This window comes from Tachyglossus aculeatus, chromosome 2 (assembly GCF_015852505.1).
Source record: "Tachyglossus aculeatus isolate mTacAcu1 chromosome 2, mTacAcu1.pri, whole genome shotgun sequence".
NCBI classification, from domain to species: Eukaryota; Metazoa; Chordata; class Mammalia; order Monotremata; family Tachyglossidae; genus Tachyglossus; species Tachyglossus aculeatus.
Window position 1 is genome coordinate 119,359,649 of NC_052067.1, and position 13,058 is coordinate 119,372,706.

The 13,058-nt window shown below is 39.4% G+C and overlaps 1 protein-coding gene and 1 non-coding gene across 11 annotated transcripts in view; one reads left to right on the plus strand and one right to left on the minus strand.

Annotated features, from left to right (window-relative positions):
* The window catches only part of PCDH9 (protocadherin 9), a 1,202,247-nt gene that overhangs the window by 45,964 nt on the left and 1,143,225 nt on the right, over window positions 1-13,058 (minus strand). The window lies entirely within an intron of this gene.
* Window positions 5,352-5,490, plus strand: LOC119924548. The gene has a single exon (XR_005449256.1). It is a non-coding gene; the product is annotated as a small nucleolar RNA SNORA7 (small nucleolar RNA).

Here is a 13,058-nt window from a genome sequence, read left to right on the forward strand (position 1 = left end):
ATATTAAACAAAATACATGCATTTTCCCCTAGAAGAGCACAAAATGTGAATAAGAACTAGTAAATCCATTATCTTTACATCCAATAAAACAGCTATTATATGGGCAGGGACATATCTACCAGTTCTGTTATACTGGTTACTCTCCCAGGGGCTTAGTGATAATAATGATGATGATGATGATGATGATAATAATAATAATAATAATAACAATAACAATAATAATAATAATTGTGGTATGTGTTAAGTGCTTACTACGTACCAGGCACTTTACTAACTACTGGAGTGGATACAAGAAAATTGGGTTGGGCACAATCCCTATCCTACATGGGGCTTCCAGTCTCAATCCCCATTTTACAGACTGACGTAACTGAGACAAAGAGCAGTGAAATGACTTGCCCAAGGTCACACAACAGACAAGTGGCAGAGCTGGGATTAGAACCCACAACCTTCTGGCTCCCAGGCCTGTACTCTACCCACTATGCCATGCTGTGTTCTTCATATTGTAAGCACTCAGTAAATATGACTGATGGATGATTGACCTGACATAGAAAACTGTAATCACAAAGGACAAGAGAAGTGCTTTAAAAATGAAGATGTAACAATGCTGACAAAGTCACTGTCTTGGACAATTGGGATACAGCAGCAAAAGTCACATCTAGGGGAATCCCTGAAATCTCTTTATGTTACTTCCCTCAATCAATTAATCAAGCAGGTTGGTAGAGGAGGAAATTATCAAGTAGGGTTCCTCTCTATAACTCTGAGCCACATCTGAGTCATGGAATTGGGTGGCAGGAAGGAAGTGGCAGTGCAGGGAGGCTCATCACTAAAAATGTCTTAAACAAGTGTAACAGCATCTGATACCTTCTTGGCCTCAAGCAGGGTAGAGACAAGCTAAAATCCACACTAATTATAAAAGTGTACAGCTAACCACTTTTTCTCTACTTCTCTTTCACGCTCTCTCTCTCTCTCTCTCTCTCACTCACACACACACACACACACACACACACACAGAGTCAAAGAAGAGAACAAGTAGCAGGAAATCAAAATCAGTTAGTTGATCATATATCAGCCAGTTGATCATATTTACTGAGTGCTTACTGTGTGCAGAGCATTGTACTAAATGCTTGGGAGGGTACAGCATAATAACAGATGCATTCCTGTCTACAATGAACTTACAGTATAGAGGGGGAGGAAGACATTAAATAAATAAATTACAGATATGTACATAATGTGGTGTGGCTGAGAGTGGGGGATGAATAAAGGGAACAAGTCAGGGTGACATAGAAGGGAGTGGGAGAAGAATAAAGGTGGGCTTAGTCAGGAAAGGCCTCTAGAAGGAGGCTTTGAGATGGGGAGGAGAATAATTGTCTGTTGGATATAATAATAATAATGATGGTATTTCTTAAGTGCTTACTATGTGTCTAGCACGGTTCTAAGAGTTGGAGTATATACAAGCTAATCGGGTTTGACACAATCTCTGTCCCATATGGGGCTCAGTCTTAATCCCCATTTTACAGATGAGGTAATCAAGGCACAGACAAGGTAAGTGACTTGCCCAAGGTCACATAGTAGACAAGTGGTGGAGCTAGGATTAGAATCCAGGTCCTTCTGTCTTCCAGATCCATTCTCTATCCACTGGCCCATGCTGCTTCCTATGGGAAGGGATGAGGAGGGAAGGTGTTCCAGGCTGGAGGCAGGATATGGGCAAGAGGTTGATGGCGAGATAAATGATATCAAGGTAAAGTGAGAAGGTACCATTAGAGGACTGAATTATGCAGTCTGGGTTGTAGTAGGAAAGTAAAAAGGTGAGGTAAAAGGAGAGTAAATAGGAGGGGGCAAGGTGATTGACTGCTTTAAAGCCTGTAGGAAGCAGTTTCTGTTTGATGCAGAGATGGATTGCTAATCATTAGAAGTTCTTGAGAAGTGGGAAAAATACCCTGAATGTTTTTGTAGAAAAATGATCCAAAACACTGAGTGAAGTATGGACTGGAGTGGGAAGAGACAGGAGGCAGGGAGGTCAGCAAGAAGACTGATAAAGTCATCAAGGTGGGATAGGATAAGTGTTTGGATTAATGTGATAGCAGTATGGATGGGGAGGAAAGGGTGGATTTTAGTGATGTTAATGTGAAACCAATAGGATATAGTGATGGATTGAATATTTGGGTTGAATCAGAGAGAGGAGTCAAGGAAAACACCAAGGTTATGGGCTTATGAGACAGAAAGGATGTTGGTGATGTTTATAGTAATGGGAAAATCATAGGGAGAACAGAGTTTGGGTGGGAAGTTTGAGAAGTTCTGTTTTAGAGATGTTAAGTTTGAGGTGACAGAAAAACATCCAAGTAGAGATGTTTTGAAGGCAGGAGGAAATGAGTGCTGCAGAGAGGTAGAGAGATCAGGGTCAGAGATGTAGGTCTGGGAATCACCCGCAGAGAGGTGGTAGGTGAAGCCACATGAAGAATAGGTCTCCAAGGGAGTGTGTGTAGATGGAGAATAAAAAGGGTCCCAGAACTGAACCTTCAAAAAGAAAGACACAGCTTTGTATCTAATAGGTTACACAAGAAAATCACTCAAAACGAGGTCAAACGGGAGAGGCCATAGTCCCTATTCTGTAGAAACAGTGATCCAGGAAGCAGTGTGTCCTAATGGAAAGAGTGCCGGCCTGAGATTCAGAGGACTAGGGTTCCCGGCTCCGCTACTTGTCTGTTATGGGACCTTCTCAGCGTTTCAGTTCCCTCATCTGCAAAATGGCAATTTCTTTTTTAATGGTATTTGTTAAGTGATTATTATGTGCCAGTCACTGAACTAAGCACTAGGGTAAAACAAGCTAATCATTTTAGACACAGTCCATGTCACTCATGGGGCTCACAAGCTTAATTTCCATTTTACAAATGAGGGAACTGAGGCTCAGAGAATTCAAGTGACTTGCCTAGGGCCACACAGCAGACAAGTGGTGGAGTCAGTATTATAACCCAGGTCCCTCAGACTCTCAGGCCCATGCTCTATCCACTAGGTCTTGCTACTTCTCAGGATTTAGTACCTGTTCTCTCTCCTACTTAGACGTGAGCCCCATGTTGGACCTGATTATGTGTTATCGATTCCAGCCCTGAGTAAAGTGCTTGGCATATAATAAATGCTTAACAAGTAGTAGTAGTAGTAGTAGTAGTAGTAGTAGTACCACATCGCTGAAACCCAGTGCCCTAATACATAATGCTTACACAGACCTGAATTTACACTAGACCACATATGAAATTTAAACACCCTTTCTGTGAAGAGTAAATAACATATAGCTACTAATAAAATAGTGATTGTTAACAATGGGAATAATAAGTTGTAAAATTACACTCGAGTGCTGGCATTCTCTTCACATAAAGTTATTATTTCTCACCCAACACTAGTTAAAACATTTGAGATACTCCCTATCTTTGAGTAATTTGTAAACCTATGAACATGATTTAAGAAATGAGAAATCACATGTCCGTTTAAAAATGTCAGGCTCAGTGGTATTGAGTGCTTTGTATTTCAAGTTTAATTTGCAGTGAGCAATGCAGGGTACTTCTGAGTGTTCAAAATTCTATCTGCCCTCTAGCTAAGTTTTCTTCTGTGGAAATGAGATCTTGACCACTGGGCTGATGGATATACACATACCTGACTTGTTCAATTCTAATTTAATTCTTGAAATACATTGCCTTTATGACTTTAATTTTTTGACATGAAATAGTCTAACTTTGCCTCTGATGCTGTTGCAGAGCAGCAATAATAACCTCTTGGTGAACAAAAAAAGCAGTAAAGAAGCAGCTTTAAACAAACTGGCAAAAAACAATTTTCACAGTAGCAGAAAAAATAAGAATTCCAACTGTCATAACTTGAAATAATGGCAGATTCTTGTATGCAGATACCTAGGGATTTTAATGAATTTTTAAAAATCATAAACATAAATATCTTATGGTTTGAGGTGCTTTTTGTTTTCAGCTAGAGAAGATACATTTCAAATCAGAACACCGGAACAGAAGTTAGGAAAAAGAGACGTTACAATTAATTCCCACCACAGCTTTAATCTTAGCCCTTTGTTATGGATACTTTCAATATTCTTCAGTGACTTCATTTTATTCATTCATTCAATCATATTTATTGAATGCTTGTTAGCAAGTGGGAATAATCTTACTTGCTATATCCCAGAGATTTTGTAAAATTTTAAAATAATATATGCAAACTATAAATTCTTCAAAAGTAAAAAATAGTATAATACAAGGTAAAAGTATTATTTTCCTTTGCTGTTAATCTTATTACTTACTTTGGAAGAGGAAACAAAATTCATTCATTTATTCTATTTGTTTCCCCTAATTTCTACTTCTATTTCCACTCTGGGATTTTTGTGAGTCAAGGATGGTGTACAATAGACTTATAAAACTAAATATATTCTTCTTCTGCATATTTTTTTATTGTAAGATTTTCAAAATTCACAATAGGTCATCTCCCTTCTTCAACTTGTCTTCCCTCCAAGATTTCATGCTCCATAATTCAATTTATTGTTCCACAAGCTGCCACTGAAAATTACGTATTTTCTTTTCTCTATTCTAAAATACTGAATAAGCTTTTAAAGCACACATAAATCAAAGGAAATAGTGATGGGCACCAATAACCATATGCTACTTTTAATTCCCCTATAAAGCATAGGAATATTTAGCTAAGTCACGAGGTAGACTTTGGGTTTGGATTTCTATTTGGAATTCCTTGAGCTTAGTACAAGTGAATTTTGGATTCGGTTTAAAAAAGTTAGGTTTATAAAAGTAGACTGAATTTCTTACAGTTTAGCTTTATCCATTTTGTCCCCTCCACCTAAATATACCAGGCATTTTTCACGCAATAGAGATTTGGGATTTAAACACATTCCTGAGAGCTATATGGAAACACTATTAAGTATTCTGGCTTAATCCCAATCTAGTTCCAGATTGAAAAGCACCAGACAAACAGGAGGTTCTAGCAGATTCCTGGAACCACAGTATGTGGAAGAGTTTCTCACACATGACACATAAATTTGTTTTAGACATAGATAATAATAAAAATAATAACAACAGCGGTATTCATTAAGCACTTACTCTGTGCCAGTTTCAGTACAAAGCACTGGGGTAGATGATACAAGATAGTCAGGTTGAACACAGTTCATATCCCACATGTAGGCAAATGGTGGAGCCTTATGACTTCCCAGGCCTATGTTCTATATTCATGCAACTCTCCATGCCTTAGGAGAATCATTTTTTTTCCTTCAAATTTTTAGCTCTCTCGTTACAAAGGAACAAACCTGAGAAAACAAAACAGATACCCAGCTATTTGGAAGGTGGTAAGAGGAAATACCTCTCTCAGGATCACACCTGGAGAGTTCCCAGTACTCTACCAGTCTCGGCTACAGGAAGGAGAGTCAAGCAGAGGCATATCCATTCCAATCCCTAGTTTGGCCAGAGGCTAGCAAGTGGAAGGCAATCTGCTACAAGTCAAAATTTACCTGTCCTGGGCAGCAGCACCATGGGAGAGAGTTGAAGGCAGAGACTCAAGTTTATAGCACTTCTGCATTATTACCAAGAAAAATCTATGGATACACTACCAGAACAAATGCAGATGGACAGTGGTTCTACTCCTGGCTTGGCTCTGTGATTTTGAGCAACTCAACTTTTCTGTGGGTCAGTTACCTCATCTTTAAATGGAGGATTCAGACTGTAAAAAAAAATAAAAATAAAAATAATAATAATACTAATAATAACATTCATTAAGTGCTTACTATGTGCAAAGCACTGTTCTAAGCACTGGGAAGGTTACAAGGTGATCAGGTTGTCCCACGGGGAGCTCACAATCTTAATCCCCATTTTACAGATGAGGTAACTGAGGCACAGAGAAGCTAAGTGACTTGCCCAAAGTTACACAGCTGACAACTGGCGGAGCCGGGATTTGAACCCATGAACCCTGACTCCAAAGCCCATGCTCTTCCCACTGAGCCACACTGCTTCCCCAAATACCATATAGGACATACACTGTGTCCAACCTGATTAATTTACTGAGTGTTTACTGTGTGCAAAGCACTGTACTATGTGCCTGGGAAGGTGCCATACAACTTGAAGTTTCCAGGAGTGTGAAAATCTTTCTACCTTGCTGAAAGAAAAATTGGGCATCTCTACTTGGATATCCCGACAACATCTCAAACTTAACATGTCCAAAATAGAACTCCTTATATTCCAACCCAAATACTTTCCTTCCACTGACTTTCCTGCCACTGTAGACAGCACCACCATCCTTCTTGTCTAACTAGCCCATTCCTTTGGAATTATCCTTGACTCATCTCTCTCATTCAAACATATTCAGATGGTAACAAATCTTGTCAGTTCAACTTCATGGCATCGCTAAAATCCTCCCTTACCTTTCCATCCAAACTGCTACTATGTTAATTCAAACATTTATCATATCCCTCCTTGACTTGTTGCTGTCCTTCATCTCTCCTGTCTCTTCTCACTCTAGTCCATATTTCAGTCTGCTGCTGAGATCATTTTTCTCCAAAAAAGTTCAGTCCATGTTTCCCCACTCCTCAAGAGCCTCTAATGTGCTTACCTTCCAAACTCCTACCTCTCCACACTCCAGTCCATACTTCACTCCACTGCCTTGATCATCTTTCTAAAGAAACGTTCAGGACATGTCATATACCTCCTCAGAAATCTCCAGTGGTTGCCTGTCCACCTCCGTTTCAAACAAAAACTTATCACCATTGGCTTTAAAGCACTACATCACCTTGTCCCCTTCTACCCCATCTCACTTTTCTCCTTCTACAACCCAACCTACATACTCTGCTCCTCTAGTGGTAACCTTCTCCCTTTGCCCCGATCTTTCCTGTCACCGCCAACCCCTAGACTATGTCCTGCCTCTGGCCTGGAATGCCCTCCCTCCTCAAATCTGCCAGACAATTACACCCCCCCAACATTTCAAAGCCTTATTGAAGGTGCATCTTCTTCAAGAGGTCTTCCCAGACTTCCTCACCTCACACTCCCTTCTGCATCACTCTGACTGGCTCCCTTTGCTCTTCCACCCTGCCTGCCCCACAGCCCCACAGCACTTATGTATATATCTGCACTTTTTTTACTTGCATTGATGTCTGTCTCCCTTGCTCTAGGCTGTGAGCTCATTGTGGGCGGGGATTGTCATTATTTATTGTTGTAGTGTACTTTCCCAAGCATTTAGTACACACAGTAAGCACTTAAAAACACAAGTGAATGAATGAATTCATCACTGCATCAGACAGAAACATTACTACAGATTTAAGCTCTTAATTACCTTGCCCCTCCTATGCTAATCAATCAATCAATCAATCGTATTTATTGAGCGCTTACTGTGTGCAGAGCACTGTACTAAGCACTTGGAAAGTACAAGTCGGCAACATATAGAGACAGTCCCTACCCAACAGTGGGCTCACAGTCTAAAAGGGGGAGACAGAGAACAAAACCAAACATACTAACAAAATAAAATAAATGGAATAGATATGTACAAGTAAAATAAATAAATAAATAGAGTAATATATTATATTAATATATTACATATAGTACATAATAAATATGTACAAACATATATACATATATACAGGTGCTGTGGGGAAGGGAAGGAGGTAAGATGGGGGGATGGAGAGGAGGACGAGGGGGGAGAGGAAGGAAGGGGCTCAGTCTGGGAAGGTCTCCTGGAGGAGGTGAGCTCTCAGTAGGGCCTTGAAGGGAGGAAGAGAGCTAGCTTGGCGGATGGGCAGAGGGAGGGCATTCCAGGCCCGGGGGATGATGTGACGCTAACTCCTGGATTTCCTATTACAAACCAGCCCCCACACTACACTCCTCGTATAATAATAATTATTACATTATTTGTTAAGTACTTACTATCTGCCAAGCAGTGTTCTAAGCACTGGTAATCAGGTTGTCCCTCATGGGGCTCACAGCCCTAATCTCCATTTTACAGATGGAGTAACTGAGGCACAGAGAAGTTAAGTGACTTGCCCAAGGTCAGTGACTTGCACAAAGTCAACCTACTCACAGTTCTTAGATCTCATCTATCTTGCCTCTCATTCACATTGTTTCTATGGCCTGGAACTCTCTCATTCATTCATTCAATCATATTTATTGATTGCTTACTGTGTGCAGAGCGCTGTACTAAGTGCTTGGGAAATACAAGTTGGCAACATATAGAAGTGGTCCCTACCCAGCAACGGGCTAATAGTCTAAAAGGGGGAGACAGACAACAAAACTAAACATGTAGACAGGTGTCAAAATCATCAGAATAAATAGAATTATGGTTATATGCACATCATTAACAAAATTAATGGAATAATAAATATGTACAAGTAATATAGAGTAATGAATCTGTATATATATATATATATATATATATATATATATATATATATATATATACGTACAAGTGCTGTGGGAAGGGGAAGGAGGCAGGGTAGGGGGATGGGGAGGAGGAGAGAAAAAAGGAGGCTCAGTCTGGGAAGGCCTCCTGGAGGAGTTGAGCTCTCAGTAGGGCTTTGAAGGGAGGAAGAGAGCTAGTTTGGCAGATGTGTGGAGGGAGGGCATTCCAGGCCAGGGGAAGGATGTGGGCCGGGGGTCAATGGCGGGACAAATGAGAACGAAGCACAGTGAGGAGGTTAGCAGCAGAGGAGCGGAGGGTGTGGGCTGCGTTGTAAAAGGAGAGAAGGCAGGTGAGGTAGGAGGGGACGAGATGATGGAGAGCCTTGAAGCCGAGAGTGAGGAGTTTTTGCTTGATTCATACATTGACAGGCAACCACTGGAGATTTTGAGGAGGGGAGTGACATGCCCAGAACATTTCTTCATGTCCAACAGACAATCCCACTCCCCACCTTCAAAGATTTACTGAAGGCACATATCCTCCAACAGGCCTTGCCTGACTAGGTCCTCATTTCCTTTTCTTCCATTCCTGTCTACACCACCCTTTCACTTGGATTTGCTTCATTCATTCATTCAATTGTATTTATTGAGCACTTACTGTGTGCAGAGCACTGTACTAAGCACTTGGGAAGTACAAGTTGGCAACATATAGAGACAGTCCCTACCTAACAGTGGGCTCACAGTCTAGAAGGGGGAGACAGAGAACAAAACATATTAACAAAATAAAATAAATAGAATGAATATGTACAAGTAAAATACATAAATGAATAGAGTAATAATAGCTCATTAAAAGTACCACATTCTCAGAGCAAATCAAAACACTCTAGTTGCAAGTTAAATGGAGAGAGTCAAGAAACTGACAAATGAAAATGGAAACTCTTGCTGTCCAAAATCACATACAACCCTAGGCTCAAGATCTGACCAGGGTGGGAAAACTAGGATAAGATGTAATATAGTTATTTAGATATGAACTCACACGTTTCAAGTGATATTAGACTGAATACTATATATTATTTCAAGAAAAAATGTCATTTGTGCCCACTCAACTTACTTTTAAGCCATAGACTGACCCATGTGACATATGTTGCTTAATGTTGAAATAAAAAAGTTATAAGAAAGTTGTTGGATTTGTGCAATTCTCTCTTTCATTCATATGCTGATTCTGCTATTATTTCCTTTAGACATTAGCCAACCATATAATTAATAACTGCATAAATCCCATGAATTGCACAAGCAGCTGTATTAATGTTTCGAAGTGGTGGCACCTGCAAATACAGCTTGATCTAAACACACATGCATCTACAGATGAGTCTGCTGACACATTACTACATATTCATGAATGGAATGCTTTGTTAAACTTGCACGAAAATGAAGATGAACTGCAGAGAAAGAAAACCAATGAATTCAAAGGCTTTCTTGATTGCCGTCTTTAAAATGCCAAGAACCTAAGCTACCCTTTCTTATCTTCCATTACAGGCATGTGACACTTAAGGGGGTCTTTCTTATTGTACTATAATTCAGCGATTGTTCCAGTTCTGTGCACCGTGTCTTGCTTCCAAAGGGCAGCATGAGATATGTAATTCTGGTAATGAACAGCTGCATAATTGAACGGTTGAAGGGCACTGCATTTTTTGTGTTCCTTTTGCAGCCAAAAAATTCTAAGTCTATATAGGAATACAATCTTTTGACTACTTTATTTCAGATGATATATTTTGAGATGTGGCCATGTTCTAGGAAGTGAATTTTATCAGCAGACATATCAGAGCAAACTTTCCTCTCCTTTTACTCCAAAGAGCAACAACACTGAACTATAATGAGCTATTTTTTTTCCAGCCATGCACACTCAGTGTTTTATTCGCCAGAGTTGTTTTAAACCTAGCACTGTCCTTTTCCAAAACATGATAGACTCAATCACTGAACTATCAAAGGCATTTCCCCCACAACATCCTTCTCACACAAGGCCAATCTTCTAAACATTAAAAAGGTCCAGGCAGTGAGGCTCTTCAAGATGAAGGCTGCATGCTGATTAATCAGTTGCCTTTTTATCCCATCCTGGCAAGTAGTCCCTGTTTGTAAATTAAAGGTTTACCCTGGATTTCCTGTAAACTAAGGCACATAAGGCTGATTTGGACAGAATTCACAGAGCAACAGAGTTCCCTGCTGTTAAATCCACACAGATGTGCTATGTGTCTTGTCATAAATATCCCTTCAGGTGTGCTGTAGCGCATGCTGAAACTGAGAATCTGAAACAAATGTCATTCTGGGCTGATAAAACAGATATAGCTATCCTAAAGTCACTATTTTTAAAACCTCTTCTGCTTTCCACTGTATCAGTCTTACTGTTCGTGAAAAGACCCTGGTGCAATTTGAGATGATATGGATTTTAGACTATTTTAAGGCATGTCACAAGGCAAAAAAGCAAGTCTATCTTGAAGGAAAAAAAAAACCCATAAATTGAAAAGACATACTTTTTTAATGGGTTAGTGTACTTGGTCACTCACTTGTCAGGCGGCTAACAGCTAATGGGAAAAAAATGTGACAGACCAAAGAGACTAGAAATTGTCTGCAAACTGGCAAGCCCTGTGGTTCACTGATGACCCAAATTACTTTCAGGCAGTTTGGCACATCTCCATTTGTCACACTTGCAAGCCTGAGCCAAACATACCCAATTAATATGGAACCTTTTCTCTTTCTCAAAGCAGGAACTATACTGCAGGCATCTACAGTTTGGGCTACTTCAGGCCCTGCTCTGAATGTTACAAGCAGAATTTCAGAAGAATTGTGATTCAAATAATTATGCATAAAGAATTCATAACCTTATAGTTCACATTATCTTTCCTTGTCATCATTCACCTCTAGTATCCTTAGTGCTTTGTATACAGTCACCAAGATATTTATTCTTAACAATGTTTTTTCACACAGGCTAAATTTTCCCTGCTGTACATTATGCAAACTGCCACAGCCCATGTTCTGTGGGTAAATAGATAAATATATTAGAAAATGTGGTGGCTGAAATATCCATTCAGGGTAAAAGTGTAAAACTTTTTTTCCTAGTTTTGAAAGCAAGGTGAGAAGGCTTATTTTGTGAGTAGCAAACTTTCATGAATCAATATCAGTTTTTGACACTATTATATAAATCCATCCATCATAATGTAGCAATAACCGCTATACCCTTCACTATAACCCAATATTGGTTTATGCTATCTGAGTTACTCGTGGAGTAGTCAAGAGGATCAATTTTATAGAGCAGCTATAAAGAAAGATTTTTGTGGAATCAGAAACATTCTCTTGGGAGCTTGCACTATCCCCAAACAAAAATCATTATGTTCAGAAAATGCAAATAAAAAAAGAATAATCATAATAACACTAAAGATAAATGAAGTAAAAAAAATAGCATGAAGAATAACGGACTCATGATCACTAAGAAACCAAAAGTTAAGCCAAATCTTTAATTTGGGGCATAATCCATGATACAGCTGTGTAATATGATCTATGAAAATACGGATTTTCCATAAGTTAGACTGACGCATTTTAGACTAATATGGGATACATTGTGATCCACTTTGGAATCCCAAGAAAAATAATATGAAATTCCTTTTCATGCAACATCATTTATTGCAAACTTCATTCAATAATTTGGTACTCCATTAAAGTAATTCAAACAAATCACATCACAAAATTAAACAGGGAAGCAACATGGTATAGTGTATAGAGCACAGGCCTAGGTGTCAAATTCTAATACCAGCTCTCGCACTTGTTTGTTGTGTGACCTTAGGCAAGTCACTTCACTTCTCTGTGCCTCAGTTACCTCATCTGTAAAATGGGAATAAGACTCTGAGCCTTATGCCAGACAAGCTCCCTTCCTCCCTTCAAAGCCCTACTGAGAGTTCACCTCCTCCAGGAGGCCTTCCCAGACTGAGCCCTCTCGTTCCTCTCCCCCTCCCCACCACCACCGCCTTACCTCCTTCCCCTCCCCAGAGCACCTGTTTATATGTATATATGTTAGTACATAAATATTTATTACTCTATTTATTTTATTTGTACATATTTATTCTATTTATTTTATTTTGTTAATATGTTTTGTTGTCTGTCTCCCCCTTCTAGACTGTGAGCCTGCTGTTGGGTAGGGACCATCTCTATATGTTGCCAACTTGTAGTTCCCAAGCGCTACAGTACAGTGCTCTGCACACAGTAAGTGCTCAAGAAACACGGTTGAATAAGGACTGTGTCCAACCTGATTTTATTGTATCTACCCCAGTGCTTAGGACAGTGCCTAGCACATAGTAAGTGCATAACAAATACCATAATTATTATTATTATTACTACTAAATAGGGTAATTATTGCAATAATTACAATATGATGATTAGTCTTTCTAGAAAAGTGCAGAAGTAGAATCTTACTCTGTTGACCATAGTGATTTATCAATTTTAGTGAACATTATTTTTGGCCTCATACGAAGCAGTGTAGTCTTTTGGTAAGACTGTTAGATGAGGACTTGAGTAACATGGGTTCTAATCCTAACTTCTACAATTTTATGCTGTGTGATCTTGTGTAAATCATTTCATTCTCTGTGTCTCAATTTCCTTCTCTGCAGAATACCTGTTCTCCCTCCTTTTTAGACTGTGAGTCCC